The sequence below is a fragment of the Mytilus galloprovincialis genome, chromosome 1 (genome assembly GCF_965363235.1).
Source record: "Mytilus galloprovincialis chromosome 1, xbMytGall1.hap1.1, whole genome shotgun sequence".
Lineage (NCBI taxonomy): Eukaryota > Metazoa > Mollusca > Bivalvia > Mytilida > Mytilidae > Mytilus > Mytilus galloprovincialis.
The window spans coordinates 66,077,789-66,096,094 of NC_134838.1; the positions used below are offsets into that span (position 1 = coordinate 66,077,789).

At 32.3% G+C, this 18,306-nt stretch overlaps 1 protein-coding gene across 3 annotated transcripts in view; it reads left to right on the forward strand.

The window, feature by feature from the left end:
• The first annotated feature begins 436 nt into the window (after positions 1-436).
• Positions 437-18,306, forward strand: part of LOC143081975 (uncharacterized) — a 69,159-nt gene continuing 51,289 nt past the window's right edge. The window contains exon 1 of one of the 3 annotated variants that reach the window (XM_076257593.1): positions 437-638. The gene's annotated coding sequence lies outside the window, so the exon portion shown is untranslated. Of the gene's footprint in view, positions 639-13,734; positions 13,895-16,010; positions 16,070-18,306 lie in introns of those variants that run through there. The other 2 variants (XM_076257594.1, XM_076257600.1) reach the window with 2 other exon arrangements.

The following is an 18,306-nucleotide window of genomic DNA, read 5'->3' on the forward strand; positions in this document are numbered from 1 at the left end:
GTATAGTCAGCAATAATAAAAGGCACTGACACGAAAAAAATGAAACAATTCAAATGATAAATCTAAACTGACGGCCTAATTTATAACAAAACTATTTACGAAAAACAAACATGACAGACGTGAAATAACGACAACCGCTGACCTACGGGTTCCTGACTTTGGACAGGGTCGGGGTTTAACATGTTTGTGAGCGCAATGACTGTTTTTTTTTTTTTCTCAATTTTTAGTTTTTTTGTTGTTTTTTTTTTGATTTTTGTACAATCAACGGTTTCTAATATCAAAGATCATATTGACAAGATATTAAATTAACTTAATATTTTTTACATAATTTTTATTACTTCTCATTAACATAATGATTGACACATTTACGCACGCGTATTGACAAGGACAGAGTAGTCTCGTTATCTGCTATTTTATTGCTGGAACCATTCATCCGTGGTATTATACAAGTATGGACAAGCATTGATGTAATTTTCAAATCAGCATAAAAAGTTACTTTTTTCATCATATGTTTACATTATTGAATTCTTAAGATGGATTTTATTTTAATTTTCAAATTGGATAGTGAGTGACCAGTTGTAAATGAGGAAAAGGGTATTTGATCTGTCTCACAGGAGCTGTATTTACATGTGATTAGGGTAAGTGAATTTAAGATTGTTGATGGCATATCTTAGTGGTATTCTCTTTAGATATAGCTGTTTTCTGAAATAATACGTAAGGAACCCGTTTCAGTATTTCATTACTAACTCTTTTAAGAACAACTTTTATTTCCGCATTCTTAAAAAATCATAGTGGACTTTCATAGAACTATTGAATCTATTTTGTACTTCTTTTGTTATTGTCCGTTGTTTATTTATTTATCATAATTTATTTATTTATGTTTTTTCTCCATTTTTTGTGTATCTATAAATCTAAAATATTTAAAAAAAATCATTGATCTTTTCTATATTATTATTATCAATATTTGACTTTTTATTTTTCTAATCAGTTATTTTGCTTATTAAGATGTTGGCAAACAAGGAACATAAGACTAAGTGTTTTATTTTATAAAATAATATATTGTTTGTTTCAAACAGCAACGTCACAAGTCTTCAGCTTTTGTATGTTAGTTTTTTTCTTAAACTTTAGATATAGCATAATTATAATAAAATTTTATCTGGATATAAAGAAACTCCTTTCAATTTTTGCTGTTTTATCTTATTTTTTTCTGACGAACATTTATATCTATATCTACATGTATATACAACAACAGCAGCAGCAAAAATAATGATTATCATTTTATGTTTCCCTGAATACATAGTTATCAAAGGTACCAGGATTATAATTAGTACGCCAGACGCGCGTTTCGTCTACATAAGACTCATCAGTGACGCTCATATACAAACTGACACAACATAACACTTGAAACACTTAAAGACAACAATACAATTAGCTGTAAGAACTCTCGAATGTGCCTTTATAGAAGATCTTACAGTCAATAAGAAGATCTTGTAATCAAAAGCGTGTTATTGTCACGAACTGACTGGAAGTCTAGTGTCCCCGGATATCTTCAAGTTCTAAGGGTCATTGAGAGATTACCATAAGATATTGATCTGTTTACAGTTTGATTAAAATCATATGTGACCAATTTCCAATTGAACCGAAGAGTTTTTGTATAAGGGGGCGATCATTTTAATTCCGGGGGAGGAGAATTTTGAAAATGAATAACTTGGGATGACCAGAACTAAAATAAATCACTCAACATAAGACTGGGTGAACAAATAAAGCATGCACAGTAACAGATGAAAAAGATTACCAATCCGTATCTGGACACAAATCCTCAAAGGCCCTTACAAAAATGTCAAAAGGTCGTCCCCAAACCTCAATAACGAAAATTGGTCGGTTTCAAAGTTTTAAGATGCAAGATATGTAAAATGCATGTTTATAATCATAAAACCGGAAGAGCAAAAGAAGAATAAATGAAAACGACCAATCAAAGTGTAAGCTTTCCCAAGCGAAAGTGTTTCTTCGTTGAGTATTATTTCATTGTCTTTCCTTGTCGCGGCAATATGATTTCTAAGTTTTTTGATTATATAATGTCAGTTCTGCAACTGTTTTTTGTTCGATCTGTTTTCTACACAGGCGAGACGTATCTCTTGGGGAACAGTTCATGTTCTTTTATTTGTCTTTGATAGTCAAATGCATGATATAGCTATCGATAGCAAAAAATCTAGTTTTAAATCCGAAACGTGATCATAAGTCAGGAACCTATTCAGGAGTTGTCTGCAATTATCATACAAATTGAGTTATTTTTGTTCTTTAGAGAATGTGATGTTGATAACAGATCTTTTAACTTTTCAATATTGAGCAAAGTTCTTAATATAAATGCAATATTTGCGACTGGACGTTAGGCAACCAACAATCAATCAAGACTAAGAGATTAAAGGCGTGACATATAGTTTAGGCATCTGTCTATTTTTAAGCCCATATATTGACCTTTATAAATATCTAAATGCTGTTGCATTGATATATACATACCTTTGCTTTCATCCATATATTTTTAATATACTAGTCTAATGGTTTACATTTTCAATTTTTGACTTGAATGGAAAGTTGTCTTATTGGCACTCATACGAGTACCACATATTCTTATGTCTAAACATAAAAACAAATGTTCAATTCAAGTTGCCGCAATAACTATTATAGTTAATTTTCGTCAGGTTGCAAACAAATAAGGAATAGAAGAAGTTTAATTATCAGCGTATTCTTTTTTCACCATTTTCATAATATATTAATTTGTTTTTTTTTTAAATGTGAGATATTTACTGCAATTCATCATTTACCACCAATTTATAACAAAACAAACGAAAAAGTAACAATCGGTAAAAAACAAACTATGCATCACACAAAGTGATAAAAAATATCTGAAATAGAAATAGGGAATTATTAACCCTCAACAAAAAAAAAGCTAACTTGCAAACAAAAAAAGAAGAGTTTTTCACTCAACAAAACAAGTTTTTGTATTGCTATAAAGTAAGGTCTATTTCCACTGATTCTATTACACACCAGAGCCATTGTTCAAGGTACAAAATTTAACTTAAATTCACAGTAGTACAGCTTCATTTTGTATGTATATCATCATGTTTTTTTTTGAAAATTATCTAATTTGTGACCAAATCATAAATGCCGAAAGATACCGAATAAATTTACGAAGTTTTGCATATATTTACCTAAATGAAATAATTAGAAGGAAAGTTTATACCAACACCTATATTCAATCGAAAGAAAGGGCTAGTTATTGTTTTTCAGATACACATTACATGAGTTCGTATGTATTTTTTTAATTTTTTTTACAAAATTTGCAAAATGTACAATTGTTACACAATGACCTTCAACAGTGAAGTTAGGCGGTAAATTACATTTTGATTTTAAGGATACAGTACATTTGTATGTATAATATCAGAAATCCATTACTAGTCTAGTAATGTACTTCTGATAATATTAATAATCTGTTTACGTAATGTATGTTTTGTTGTATAAACATATTTTATTAATTAAATTGAAATTAAATATTAAAAACAATTTGGCATTAACATTTTAGTACAACTGAATGATAAATAGGATCCGGAAACAATCTGCTAGCTAACATTAATCCGTTTCCTTTGTTATATTAAATATGTGATGTTCAAATTGGTGTAGGTTCCATCAACTCCCTGCTTCTGAACCAACGATATCAACAACATAATGGGATATTGTCGCTACTTATATCATGTAACAGAATAAACAACTCGTTTGTTAACCAGTTTAATTTTGTAATGTTGAACTCGAATCTTGCACTTGCCTAAAAAACACTAGCAAATAAAAAATAAAGTCTCAAAGGTTATTTTACCCAAAATAAAGCGTCTTTAAAAATTCAAACGATTTCCCCTAAACTATTTTAAGTTCAACTAGTGTCTGATTTTTTAAATGACCTCATTCAAGAAGGAGTGGAATTTTATACCATCAAACAGCAACCCAACACAAATTCCAAGGTCATTCTTGCACGAAATGATGTGAATATAAGCTTTGTCATTATTACAATGCTGGTCAGTATATCAAGTTCGGAAATCAAGTTGTCAAGTTTTGACAAGTCTCTGTCAGGTCTTTGTCATTGGACACGTGGATGTGGATATTATTTACGATTCTATACACAAAAAAGAAGATTTGTAACGATTGCAAATGAGACAACCATCAACCATAGACCAATACTAATTTGCAAATGACGTAGAATTAAGCAATTTTTGGTCACCCAAACCGTACATTAAGTACTAAAATATCACAACATGACTAAATGTAAAACAATTCAATCGAGAAAACCAACGGCCTGGTTCATGCTAAAAAAAAAAACAAACAAAAAAACAAACAAACAACAAATTTGAAAGACAGTAGTGTAACAGAACAATCTGTAAAAATAAGTCGAAAAATAGGGAATATTTTTTTTTATGTATTTCATACCCTTCTTCATGTCTCTACAGGAGTACAGAGGCGGATTTAGGGGGGGGGGGGCGGCAGGGGACCCGGGCCCCTTTGAAAAACAAATTTGGTTGCTTATATAGGGAATCACTGAGGCATGACGAAATCAAGCCCCCTCTAAGGCAGCCAGTGAGCCCCCACTTATGAAAATTTCTGGATCCGCCACTGGAGTATAGCAATATGACCTCAAATATTTCTTCCGTCAATTAATGATACATATACTCTTGTAGGGAAGAATCTGCTTCACTTTGCGGGATGCACAAATACATAGCCACGTACAATAAAGATAGACACTTTTTTGGGGCCATCACTTTGCCACTATCCAAGGTACTATTTTTTTTCCGTGACATACATTCGGTCATTAAGGTCGACCCATTATGCAACAATACCTACTTTTCTCGCCCTAAATATGCATGTTATATGTTTAAAAAACATTATATCATTCACATATATCAAACATAAGCTATAAAAGGACCTACTCATTTTACAAAATTTGTGTTTACTTTATTTCAATTCAACAAAAACCCCATGATGTTTCGTGTTTCAATTTGTACATAGGGAACAGAAACTCAACTATTTCCGAAGTTTTTTCGATTACGCATGCGCTTGTCCTCGTAGAAATTAAGCAACGCATTTTTATATGTTAACATAGTATTATCTCATTAATTATGACAACAACCGCGTGTCACCCTGTTAAAGCAATTATTACATTATACATATGGACAAATGATGATGTCAACATAATACAATGAAACAATGATTACATGAACGGTTTTAGGGGTCATCCAATGGTCAACTTTAGGTTCATAGGATGGACACATTGCTACTAAATCTTGTTAATGTATATGTAAATCTCGTATATCATGAAATCTTGTTTTAGCTGGATAGAATTCAATAGTTTTACATGACTTTCAGTAACTTTCAATAACTTATATAAGGTATTGATAGTCAGATCATTTTGAAAGGACAACAGTACAACTATAAGTTAACGAATTATCTGGATTCACTAAATCACTCGTTTATATTGTTGTAGTTCATTTAAGAATTGAATTTCTGGAAATGTGAGCACGATCAACACTTTTAAAACCCTATAAAATTACAAAAAGAAGCATTCAATTCTTATAATTACATTTTTATGCTAGGGTCATGAAAAACTGATTTCTATCACATATTTCTTTAATAAACCTGTGGACTTTATTGTGATTGTATGTGTCATCATGGATGTTACACTGCATTGGGATATAAAGGTTGATATTAGTATGAAGCGCAAGTGTTGTTATCCAATATAAAAAACAGAGTCTTCTGAAACATTCATGCAATGTAGTTGTTTTAAATTATGGAATATATGTCCCTTGTACAAAGCTCTTATTTATTGTACGGATTTGACTATAATATTTAAGATTCGGGTAAACTTATCAGTCCTTTGAATCTGAGACTATTATACTATGTGTTATATGTATAGAAGTCTCAGTTTGAATAAACGTATTCTAAAAGGTTTGTTTTTAGGGATGTATAAATACACTGCCACGTCCGATTTGTGTTTTTCTGATTGGTATCAGTTTGATGAGTAAAGCCCTTTTCCACTGATTTTTTTATTATGTTGTTTTGTTGCCCAACTGTTCCAGTCCAGGGGAGTGTTTGCGCCTTCCCATATATTCAACCCCGCCACATTCTATGCCTATCTAAAATAAGTAGCCGCTGTAGTTCAGTGGTTTTATCAATTGAATTGTTTCATATTTTTTCATGTCAGCGCCTTTTTTAAGCGGACTATACGTTATGGATTTTTCCTCATTGTTGATGGCCGTACGGTTGCTTATAATTGCTTACATCCATGCACATCATTTGAACTTCGGCTGATACTTGTCTCAATGACAATCATACCATATCTCTTTCATTGTATATAGGTTTTACATTTGTTTGATCAGCTTTTTAAATTTGACTTTTTTTCATGTTGTTCCAAATCAGTTTTGTATTACCACTTTGAAATTTCGTAAGATTGTGTTTCTTATATTCAACTGATACATATGTTTTCCCCGCAGATATCATAATATCACGTCACATTACGGAAACATGCGTATTTCCTTGACTTTTTCACTCTATCGATGACATTCTTAGTGATAAAATGGAGAGACCTTGTACCGTGGTATCCGTTGTATCGTAAAAGACAAATAAAAAGTGTCTTTGAATATAATATATATGTAACCTATCACGCTTACAGGGAATATATTTGTGTTATTAATGAACATAACCAATTTGCTCTTCTATTACATCATGCACTTCTAACTTCCATTTTGAAATCATCATTGTTTTAAGTTACCATGCAGAGATCATTGATGTAAAAAAAAAAGTCCATGATATCATAGAGATCGGAGGCAGGGAAATATTAACAAATGAAAAATAAAATCCACAAAGTTCTTGCTTCAATCAATGATACTAGAACACACCCGCGAAATCGCGGGGAAATAGAGCGTATGTAAACTGTAAAAAAAAATATACTGACTGAAGAATTTCAGGAGAGGTATCAAAAGTCAAAGGTACTTAGTGACTGGGCACATTTTTTTTGCCTTCCACCTATTTTTCAAATACCCCGATTTTTATACCTTCTGTTTTTGTAACAAAAACAGTTATTCATAGTAAATAAATGTATGTAAGTATACAGAAATATATCCGCAGTGACCGCCGTTGATATTAATCCATAAGCGGATCCCAAAAGGGGGGGGGGGGCTGGGACCCTGCCCCCCATTTCGTTGAAAAAAATTGTTGATTATATGGGAAATCACTGAAGCATGAGAGGAACGCCCCCCCCCCCCCCCCCGTTTAGATCAGTCAGCGCCCCCTCCCTCATGTTCTGGATCCGCCACTGTAAACTAATTGATAGTAAATAGCAAATATTATTCATTTTCGTTTTCCTACCTAAATAACCCAAACTGAAACACGTTAAGCAAGGATGATACATGCTAGAACTCAAAATGATAGCACAAAGCAAATTTATATACTTTATTCATAGTCTTTGTATGTTCAAAGTACAGAAAAACACAAACCGGAAGACTAATCTGACTTAAAGTTTTGTCCAATGACGGGAAAATATCCGGACGCATTCTTTTTCGTTTTTATCCCAAAATAACCCAAACTGAATGATCATAAGAATGGATGACAAATGCGACTATACATGTTACCTATAGGACACAGAGGCATGATGATTAATTTATTGTGGAAGGAGGAGAAGCGACACCCAAAATGAGGTCTTCTCGTTTAATAGTATAGATGATTTGTAAAGTCTTTTGGTAAGATGAGGGCTTTAAGAAACATCTGAAAAAAAGACAACGATACATGTGCCCTAAAATGCATAGAACGCCAGAAATGTAGATGGTCATTTGAGGGCCATTAAAACAAGATAAGATAATAAAATCCAAATATTAAAATAATTTTAAGTAAAACTCGTTACATCATTTTGTGTCCCTTCGAATGTGCATCGTATAATTGTTTACGATGCGGTACTGTTAGACTCGTCACCGATCTGTGTTTTTCTGTTCTGTGACTATTTCCAACCGGGTAAACGGCAACGTTCCACACCTTTGCATTTATATTTTTTCTTAAGTAATTTTGCTGAATGACAGATATGTTTTGACTTCTTAAATTATTTGTAAAGTCAAAAACACAACTAATGCCAGTTGAAAGAACAGATGCTGTTTTTTATGTTTCTGACGGGCAATCAATGCCAACGTTCCAAAGTTTTTGTTATAACGATTTGATTCGATGTTATTTAAACAAATGACAATTAAGGAAGTTCGCTACTCAGTTTCAAGATAACAAACTTTTCAAAACGCTAGTATGTAGTGATAGGGGATTAATAAAGGAAACAAAAGAGCAGATCAATGTGCTTGTTTTCGATATATAAACCATTGAAATTTTAGAGGGGATATTTTCTCTCTTGATTCTCATAGCTTTATCATTGATGAGTTTAAGCTCTCAAAAATAATAAAAAATAACAACGATTTTATAAGACTTTTACAGATAGCTTATAATGATACCTATAAAAGATTTATAAAAAGAAAAATGGGGGTCAATGGGCAAAATTTTTTAAGGCATTCAAATGGATAAAACCAGAGGTTTCCGAAAATCTAACAAAAATTCCAAAACATGACAAGCGAACTTTCTCAATGTTTAGGTTATTAATAAAGTCAAAACTATAAATATTGCCATGTGGCCGAACAGAAGCAGTCATATTTTATTTTCAGTGTTTTATTTTTCAAGCATCCACCCTCACCTCCCCCTCCAAAAAATAAGGTTTTTTTTATTCCTTATGTCCAGCTCTGTAGGTTCTTACTTATTTCAATAATGATTTTATTGAAAATGTCATGTATTATCCGTGTTCGTCTGACAAGGAAAAAGTTGAACAAAGTAAACAAGAAAGTAAGAATTTGGTCAATTATTGACATTTCCCATACATTTCATCCAAAGTAGTTGTATATATTATTTTGTAGAATTGTATCCACACAAAGTCATCCGATAACATTATAATATATACTAAGTTTACACTACAAGTGAAGATTATTTACTGTTTTATATCACGGCCGTACCTATTTGACTCTTCTTACTATAAAAACAAGATTTTAACGTGCATTGCATATCTATTTTTGACTTTCATTACATGCTTTTCGAAGTTCTGTCTGATTATTTTTTTTGAGGACTTATTCGACACATTTAATTACTATTCTTCTTGAAATGCAATAAGATAAAAGTATTTAATTAAAAATTGAAATAGGTAATCATCTCTATAAGGTTACATTCCCATTGTACCTAACGGTCTCGTGGTTGCGTTTCGGTCCTCGACCGGGTCAAATGATTTTATCGAAGACTTTAATACTGACCATACATGACTCTCATGGTTAGTCAATGTCTTTACAATACCACCGAAGAAGTTAGATTTTATATTTGACATTTGCTGCTTCACCTCTTAGCAAGTTGTCAGGGTAGAAAACCAGAAATACTTTGGCTTCTTCTGAGAAAAGTCTGGGTAGGGTTTATAGCCAGAATAGAGAATAACAGGCCAATACATCAAGAATGTGCCAAAAGACATATAGAGAAAATAGAATTATTAATAAAATAAAGAAAAGGGAATAATAAAATAAAGTAAAGGGAATAATATGGAGCTAAAAGATAAATGATAGGAAAGAACGACCAAAACATAAATAATAGAACAAATTACGTAAAATTTATAAAGAATAGAGGAAAATGAAGGACCTCATTCAGACATTCGTGTAATTTCTGATTTATTGTGTGTTCCATCCTTTAATTTTTTAATTAGTAATCTTTTTACGCTTTTTTTCATTTCATTGTGTCTGGGCAATAAACATACTAAACATGTATACATTATGTTGTTACCTTAACGGCGATAGGAACGATTTCGAATGCTAAGAAGGGTATGTTCATCCGAATCGCCTAACATATTAATCTAACATTACTTTGAATTTTAGCAGAGCCTCAATATTGTGTAAGCTCTAGTTTTCTACGTTGTTTGCTATGTATATGTCTATGTGCGCGTTTTGCCTTTTTGAACGTCACAAGGCCGGATTGACACAATGTTGGCCTGTCCTTTCTGTTTTCGACATTTTAATTTTTCGCTGTAACACATTGACTAAAATACTTCTCTTCATTTACATCTAATTAGAATCGTAATGGTTTCTTCGAAAGTTTCCAAATTTCATTTTTCAGTTTGGTGATCCGTGATTTCATAATGTCTCATCAATTTCCACACATGTCGAATGGTTAATAAGATTTTTGTAGTTATGTGCAGTTACCCGGATTCGCCCACATTAAAAATGGGCAGCATGGGTGTCAATTTTGATGGTCACTTAAACAAGTGTATGCGCAACAGAAATACCACTCTAATCTCTAACTATGACCATATCATATATGAATCCCTATGATTAGTTCATCTAATGCCTTATTATAAACAAATTTATCCTTATCAACACTGCAAATATTGCAGACGCCTGACGCGTCTGGACGCGTTCCAATTTTAAACACAATATGTTCAGTTATTAACATTAGTGTTCCACATTGAACGCCAGCGTTAAAGAATATAACACATTGTGTTCAGTCTTTTAACGCACATATTCAAGACAAGTGTTCTAAATTGAACACTAAAAATGTTCTTATATTGTAATGGGGAGTGAAAAAAAAATTCATCATTTCAGAGTCAAACAGACGATGAATAAGGGTGATTCGTACTATGATTTGACGATAAATGTATTTTAGCTGTATCGGCATATAAGCAAATTATAGTTTGGTAAAAAAAAATGAAACATTTTACAAGAGCGTATTTATAAGCGTGCAAATGATTGATTTTTAATATGAATCTTTTTCTAAACGACTTAAGTTCTTAAGGTATTTTTTTAACAATGTAAATGCGTAAATGCTCATGAAAACGTTGCTCTTGTAAAAGCGTTCTGGTGTCGAACATGATGCGTTCAAATTTACCATTTTCCCTGAACGCCATGTGTTCCAAACATATCCGCGTACATAACAGCGCGTGACGTATTAATGTACCGGAAGTTTGGTTTTTGATCGTGATTGAAGAAGCTTCACTGAAGAAAATTAACAACAAAACTTGATATAATAGGTATGTATATCTATATTTATCTACACATGACGAACATAAAAAATATTTTTTTTAGTCATGAAATCAACAAATGTCTACTTGGACAGGACACACTAAAGTATAAATGGAAGAACATTTTGTTCGAACATAAAACTGCCCCCTCCACTTCCACTTAACTGTGCTGTCATAATTCGATTAAAAAAGTAGCGGTTCTTTGAGAGATTACATTCAAATTATCATGTTTAAAAAAAAAAATTAACCTCTGTAAATTTAAACGTAAATGTTAAATGATATCGTTGCTATTGTAAATGTGTTCTGGTCTCGAACATGATGCGTTCAAGCTAATCGTTTTCTCCGAACGCCATGTATTCCTAACACGACTCAAACATTGTGTATAGAAAGCATTAAGAAGATCAAACGATCATCTACACTTTTGAGGATGTACATTTTTTAATTAAATAAAACCAATGCATAAGGATTTGTTCACAAATGCAAAAACTGTCATGACATTGCAATGTCAAGACAGAAGTTTGTAAAAAAAGGCATACTGCAACACTAATTTTAAATTTCTCATGTATATGTTATTTATAATAGCTTTGTAATTAGTAATTCATTTTAGCAAATGTCCACCCTTGTGCACTGCATTCATGTATTGTAATGTATTCCTATGTTACTTTTATAGGGTACAAACCCAACTATACTGTACTTAAGGGTAATTGTTCGTGCATACCTCGAGAATAAAGAGAACATGTTGCAGTTCAAGAGATGACTACTTATCCTGCACCATAAAAGTACTATATGTAAGTTTAAGAATTTTGAATAGGAGTGCATGTCCATTGACTTCTTACAAGTGTTGTTATTGCAGATTTATCAATAAAATGTGCACCATTCACTTGCTTACATTAATCAGAAAGCTATTTGAGCTAAATTTGATGCAATTACATCATCCGTCAATTATCCGTATACAGATCATAAGTGAAAAAATTACTAAATATCTTTCAAAATAAAGGCAAATGGCAATTAGTTTCTTGAAATGTTAGCAGTTAATTTAGTGACAAGTCTAAGTTGACGATAAAGTTTTGCCTAAAAAACATAATAGCACTTGCTGGACACTTTCTATCATTTTTTAAAAAAGATATAGTGTAAACAATATTTTATTCAGAAACAGATAAATAAATGCGAACATAAATACAATACAATGGATTGGAAAACAAGTGACAAGTCACTTATACAAATAAAAAGATATAGAACACGAGAGCACATTTGACCACTCAATTACCACTCATTGGCAAATGCATCTTATCTTATAATGCTGACAAGTATAATGGAATTACAAAAACGAAATAAGATTTTCTAATATTCTTAAGGAATGTCGACATGATGAATAATTTGTTTACTCATACACTTCATATTTCACATTTTAGAACTTACGGTTGATGGATAACAAGGTTAAAGAATAATTATAACCCAAGGAGACGAATCCTCTAAAAATGGAAGCTCAAAATCAGTTGTAAACGACTCAAATCATGTTTAAAAGTGTCCAAGGAAGCAGTGTTACATGAACACCGACTCGACTACTAGCATCATATACACAGGGTATTTTATGTTTGATATTGACTATCTGAGTGCTATGCAGCCAGTGGATTATGGAACATTTTGGTGATAAAAGAGTCAGTGGCATCAGTATTTTGTAAAGAAATTCAGAACAGTTCTTGACTTAGGAAGTTGCAAACGATGAGTTAAACATAAGACACTTGACTTTGTTGTAACATAATAATTTTAAATATATGACGAACATTTTGTTTATGAGTAAATATTTGGACACATTTTGCATATTACAAATGTTATATTTCTAACTTGTCTAACTTGTCATTTTAAAGTTGCTTCAATATTTCACATTTTATTGTACTTTTTTTTTTAAATGTTGCCTTTTTTAATCAATTAAAGACGTTTTTAATCAATTAGAATATTTGTTTTACAAGACCACAATAATGTTTCAGAGAATATAACACTTTTTCTGGAACATGTAAAATTGTGTTCCAGTAATATACACTATGTGTTCTGGATATTAACACATATTTCTGGAACACAGTCCGAGCGTTCCAGAAGTGTTACAAGGCTTAGAACGCGTAACGGCATACAATTTTGCTCACAAGGACATGTTCCAGATTCAAACACTAGGCGTTCAAGAAGTACACGCTATCCGTTCAAGAATAACACATAGCGTTCGAAAGATGCACACATGATGTTAAAAACTGGAACACGAAAGTTAATATCTAGAACACTGTTACGCGTTCCAGATTCTAACACTAGGTGTTCAAGGAGTACACACTATCCGTTCAAAAATAACACACATAGCGTTCGAAAGATGCACACATAATGTTAAAAACTGGAACACCAATGTTAATATTGAGAACACCGTTACGCGTTCCAGAAGTGTTACAAAAGGGCGTTCAAAAAGTGTTCAGATTCTTAACACTTTTATTTACAGTGAAGGGATTGTCGTGTATATGCCCATTCCAACAAATATTTCTACTTCTGATGTTTACTTAATGATAAATTAAAACTGGTTAAGTGTATCACTAAAACAATGTTCTTAATTCTACAAATGATATCACCGTTGTAGTATAGGTTCAGCTATTTTAAAGTTAACTGTCGAATATTGTTCTTTCTGGAATTCAAAAAGGATTTTTTACAGCAGTGGCAACTACCAGTTAATCTTCGACTCAAGTTTTAGTGATATTGGATACTTATTTTTGCCAGAAGTGTTCTATTTTGATATTTCTTAACCGAACAGTGGTAAGATAGAATCCATTTTTAAATTCATTCGAAACACTACAGTTTTTATCCTTGACTTTATAGTCTTAAAAATATAGACAGATCGATTCGGCACACCTTTCTTGATTTTTTGTTTGTTTGTTGCTTTTCAATTATGAGTACGAGACGAAACGCGCATCGGGAATGCTACATCAAAACCGGGTATCTAATGACTTTTTTAATAGGGCTTGGTTCTTACGAAATAACTTCAACGTGGAATAAGATATTTTGTCAGCTGGGACAGTTTTAAGATACTCAGTATACTTTGGTACTAGCATATGCAAATACGGATATTGTTTTGTTGTTGTTGTTTCAAATTTTTGTGTAAATATTAGGAAATGAACTGGAATTTAGAAATGTATCTTTTCGTTCCTATCCCAAATTGACGTTACATTTTGACCCCTTTTATTGTTATCATCTTCTCAACGATTGCATTATGTTTTGAATTTCAAAATATTTTGGCCTCATGCATCACTAAAGAGATATTTAATGTAAAAATTGCTACCTTACATGCATATGTTTGACTACAATGGATACTTAGTTATGTACCTCCGCTTGTGGACTGTCAGTCCTCAAGGTTATTATCCTCAGTTCAATAGTTCAGTACTGCGTATACGGTACTGGCATACAAATACATAAATTGTTTTATTGAAATGCTGTTATAAGATGATTAAGGATATAATTTTGAATAAAGGAATGAATATCCCTCAGGTATAGTTTCTGATTCTGATATACATTGTTTTTGTTTTTGTTTTTTTTTTGGTTTTTCGTTTAAGCATCTCTTGCCTTGAATTTTCTAATATTTTAGTCCCGATTATCATTGGGGAGACATTAATTGTTGAAATTAGCAAAATTGAAACAGTATATGGTATAGACCAGCAAAGGTTGATCGTCAGTAGTCCCTGAGAGTATCCACAGACCAGTAGATCAGTACTTTTGGATTGGGATGTCAAAACTGATATCGTTTTTTAAATTTGCTGTTATGAAATATAGGAAATAATTGTGGAATCAGAACATGCATGTATAGCTCTGGTTCTGTGTACGGATTTGGCTATACATTTTCTGTGCGTTTTGGCTAAGAACATAATATGCTGACTCTAATGCCGCACTATAGGGAAAACGGTAGTATTACATTTTCCTAGCATTAGGTTGGCCTTTTGTGTACCCAAGACAGGTGAAGGAAGTCAACTTAGGAGCGCTGCGATTGGATGTAAGGGTACAATATATTTTTTTATTTATCTATGAATAACTGCAGTGTTTATATTTACAATATAAATTTTAAAACCTATTGAAATATTTTCTAGAGAATTATTCGAAAAGGCTTTCAAAATTTTATAAATTTGCTGCAAAATGACGGTGGGCATGGATAACATAAACAAGCTCCGTTGGAAATTGGTCATGATAATATTTGGCTTCAATTTTTAAAATAGAGTAATAAAGTACTAACACCACACATAGCTGTTTTATCCAGGTTTTTATTATAAAATGTGGTAAAATTAGAAAATGTTAGTATTGTCGCCTATGGCAGAATAAATAGTACCGTTTTCCCTATAGAGCTTTACATAGAGCTTTACATAGAGCTTTACAAAATACGATTAGTCTGTACTTCTTTTTGCAATGATTCATCTATAAACATCCGACAGAATCCAAAAAGCCATTATATCATTCAAAGTGTGCATTAATTGTCTCGCTTGGTGCAATTGCACACTTTTATAGATTTAAACCTAGTTGAAAATAGTTAACTGCCACTGCTGAAAACACATTTATCCTTCAAGTTTATGATTGATAGGAGATTTACATTTCTTAAAAGTGAAACACAACAGTACAGAGTTACTATAATCCCACGCCCTGTGAGAAATTATAACAGGTTCTTGGGTGTATCTGAATGGTCTTATTTCCACAATTAATCAAGATAGATAGAGTAAAATGGTATTGTTTCTACAACTTCTGTATACCAGAATAATGACTTTTCACCTTGGTTTCCTGTCGAAACTATACTAAAGCCGCTAATTTGTTTGTTTTCATTATAAAGTTAATAGTCGTGATCCGTAATAAGAAGGACTTTTAAATGCTAATGTTTGTCACTTCCAAGACAACTTTGGATTGTTAAATTTATTCATAAGATTATATTTATTTCTGCAAAAACGCAAAATTCAAGTAAGTGTTGTTCATTTATCTGTTGTTATTATTATTATATTTCAGAAAGAATTTTTAGACAAAAACCTTTTTTATTCAATAAAAACGAATGAAAACTTTGAATTTCAGATCAATAATCACTAATTTCATGACTAGATTATATCTGTAATTGGACCTAAAGAAACCAGAATTTCAAACAGAAGCTAAGAAGGTCGAACAGTACATCAACAAATGATTGCTTAGGGTCAACACGTTGGACAATATCGCTTTGTTTCATTACAATACATTGGTTTTATTTTTTATTTTGTTTTTTGTTTGCTTTCTGTTTTGGTTGTTTTGTTTTAGTTTTTTTTTTTTTTTAGATTATTCTATTTTATATTTTAATTAATTTACTAGTATGCAATTGAAATTTTTAAAAACTGATACAACAGCATGCGTCTATTCAATTCTTGGAATTCTTATTCGTATATTTGTACAGTGAATATATATTTTGCTATATTTTTGCATAATTGGAGTGTGATTCGTTTAACAGTATACTCACCGTGTTTGCTAGACTATACGGACAATTTAGAGTTTAACTTGTATTGTTGATGACCACTAGGTCTCTTTTAGCGTCGCTGGGTAGTCTGACTTTGTATTGAAATATATCTCGAAATCTGGTTTTATTGTTAATCCAATGGTCTTTCATTTGGACAAGTACTAATCGTTTCAAAATGGACTCTTCATTGAAAAGGAAGTGCTTCAGTAAAAACAACTTGTTGCCAACCTAAAGTAACAGCTTGGTTTTAGTGGAGTGTGGTTGTTCAGAAAGACAGTCTTTACACTACCTTGTAACCAATGAGACATAACTATTAACCAATACGACGTCTCTAAATGGTCACGTGTCAGCAATTTTCAGGGAAAAAGCATGCGCATCAAAATGTCGTCAATCGAAACGAAAACTGGCATAAACCAGGATTAAATGTATGAATGAAACAATGATTAAGGTTACCGTGACCGTAGTTTTTGTTATTGTTTCATGTTTATTAACTATAAATCTGTTTACCTCGCACCTGATCGATATAGTTAATGATTTGTTGTCAAAATATAATCATTACAAACAAATAAATATGTCAATACATGACGCATAGGATCTGACCGCTCGATCAGTTGACTAGTCCAGCTTTGTTTAGTACACCACGTACTTATGGCATAAACAATCCAGATGTTGCCGGATTGACAGCATACGAGCGTTTTAAAATTACATGACGTGGACAGACTTCTACCGTTTATTGACAATTTCTTTTTTAAATGATCGATATTATTACCGTAACGGTAGACCCCACTGTATATGTTAATGTGCAAATCCCTAATTTGGAACTCCCTCCTGGGTTGGATATCTTTAGATATAACATTAAGTTTCTTTGTTTTTTGTTATATTTGGTATGGCATATCTTTTGCCACCGATAAATACATGTATGCTACACGTGTAGTTACTAAAGATTTCAAGTGTGTCATGTTGTAAAATCGCATGTCTGTTTTTGCCCATTTTATATTGCTGGGTAGTTGTATACTCGACAAAGGCCAACATTCACCTTTCTCCCTTATTCGTAAGTAGGTGAACGAAAAAACAAGACCAAGTGATAACCAACAACTTCAGGCACATAAATGTGATGCGAACTGGAAAATGCTTATGTATATGCGCTCAACAAACCCTAACTCCACATTGTATAGTGACATGCAACTAATAAGCAAGAGGGGCAGAAAATACCTAAGAGACATTCAAACTTGTAAGACGACGACAAAGTGACAACCGCCAATGCTAAACAAAAATCAAATGACAACGAATAGTCTACAAAACAAAACATAGAAAACCAAAGACCGGTTGGAATACTTACAAAATATTGTAAGATGTTACAATTCGCCGTTTCAGAATCTAAAGAAATATGGGAAATTTTATTGTTTGCATACCAAAATGTAAATTACCAGTCACGTCATCAGGTGTATTTCAATTGTTGGTGATGTTGGTGGGGTCTTGGTAGCCAATCACAGCGTTTTTGTGTACGTGTGACAATATGATGGGCTTCAATATATATATATATATATAGATATAAGAAGATGTGGTGTGAGTGCCAATGAGACACTCTCCATCCAAATAACAATTTATAAAAGTAAACCATTATAGGTCAATGTACAGCCTTCAACACGGAGCCGTGGCTCACACCGAACAACAAGCTATAAAGGGTTCCAAAATTACTAGTGTAAAACCATTCAAACGG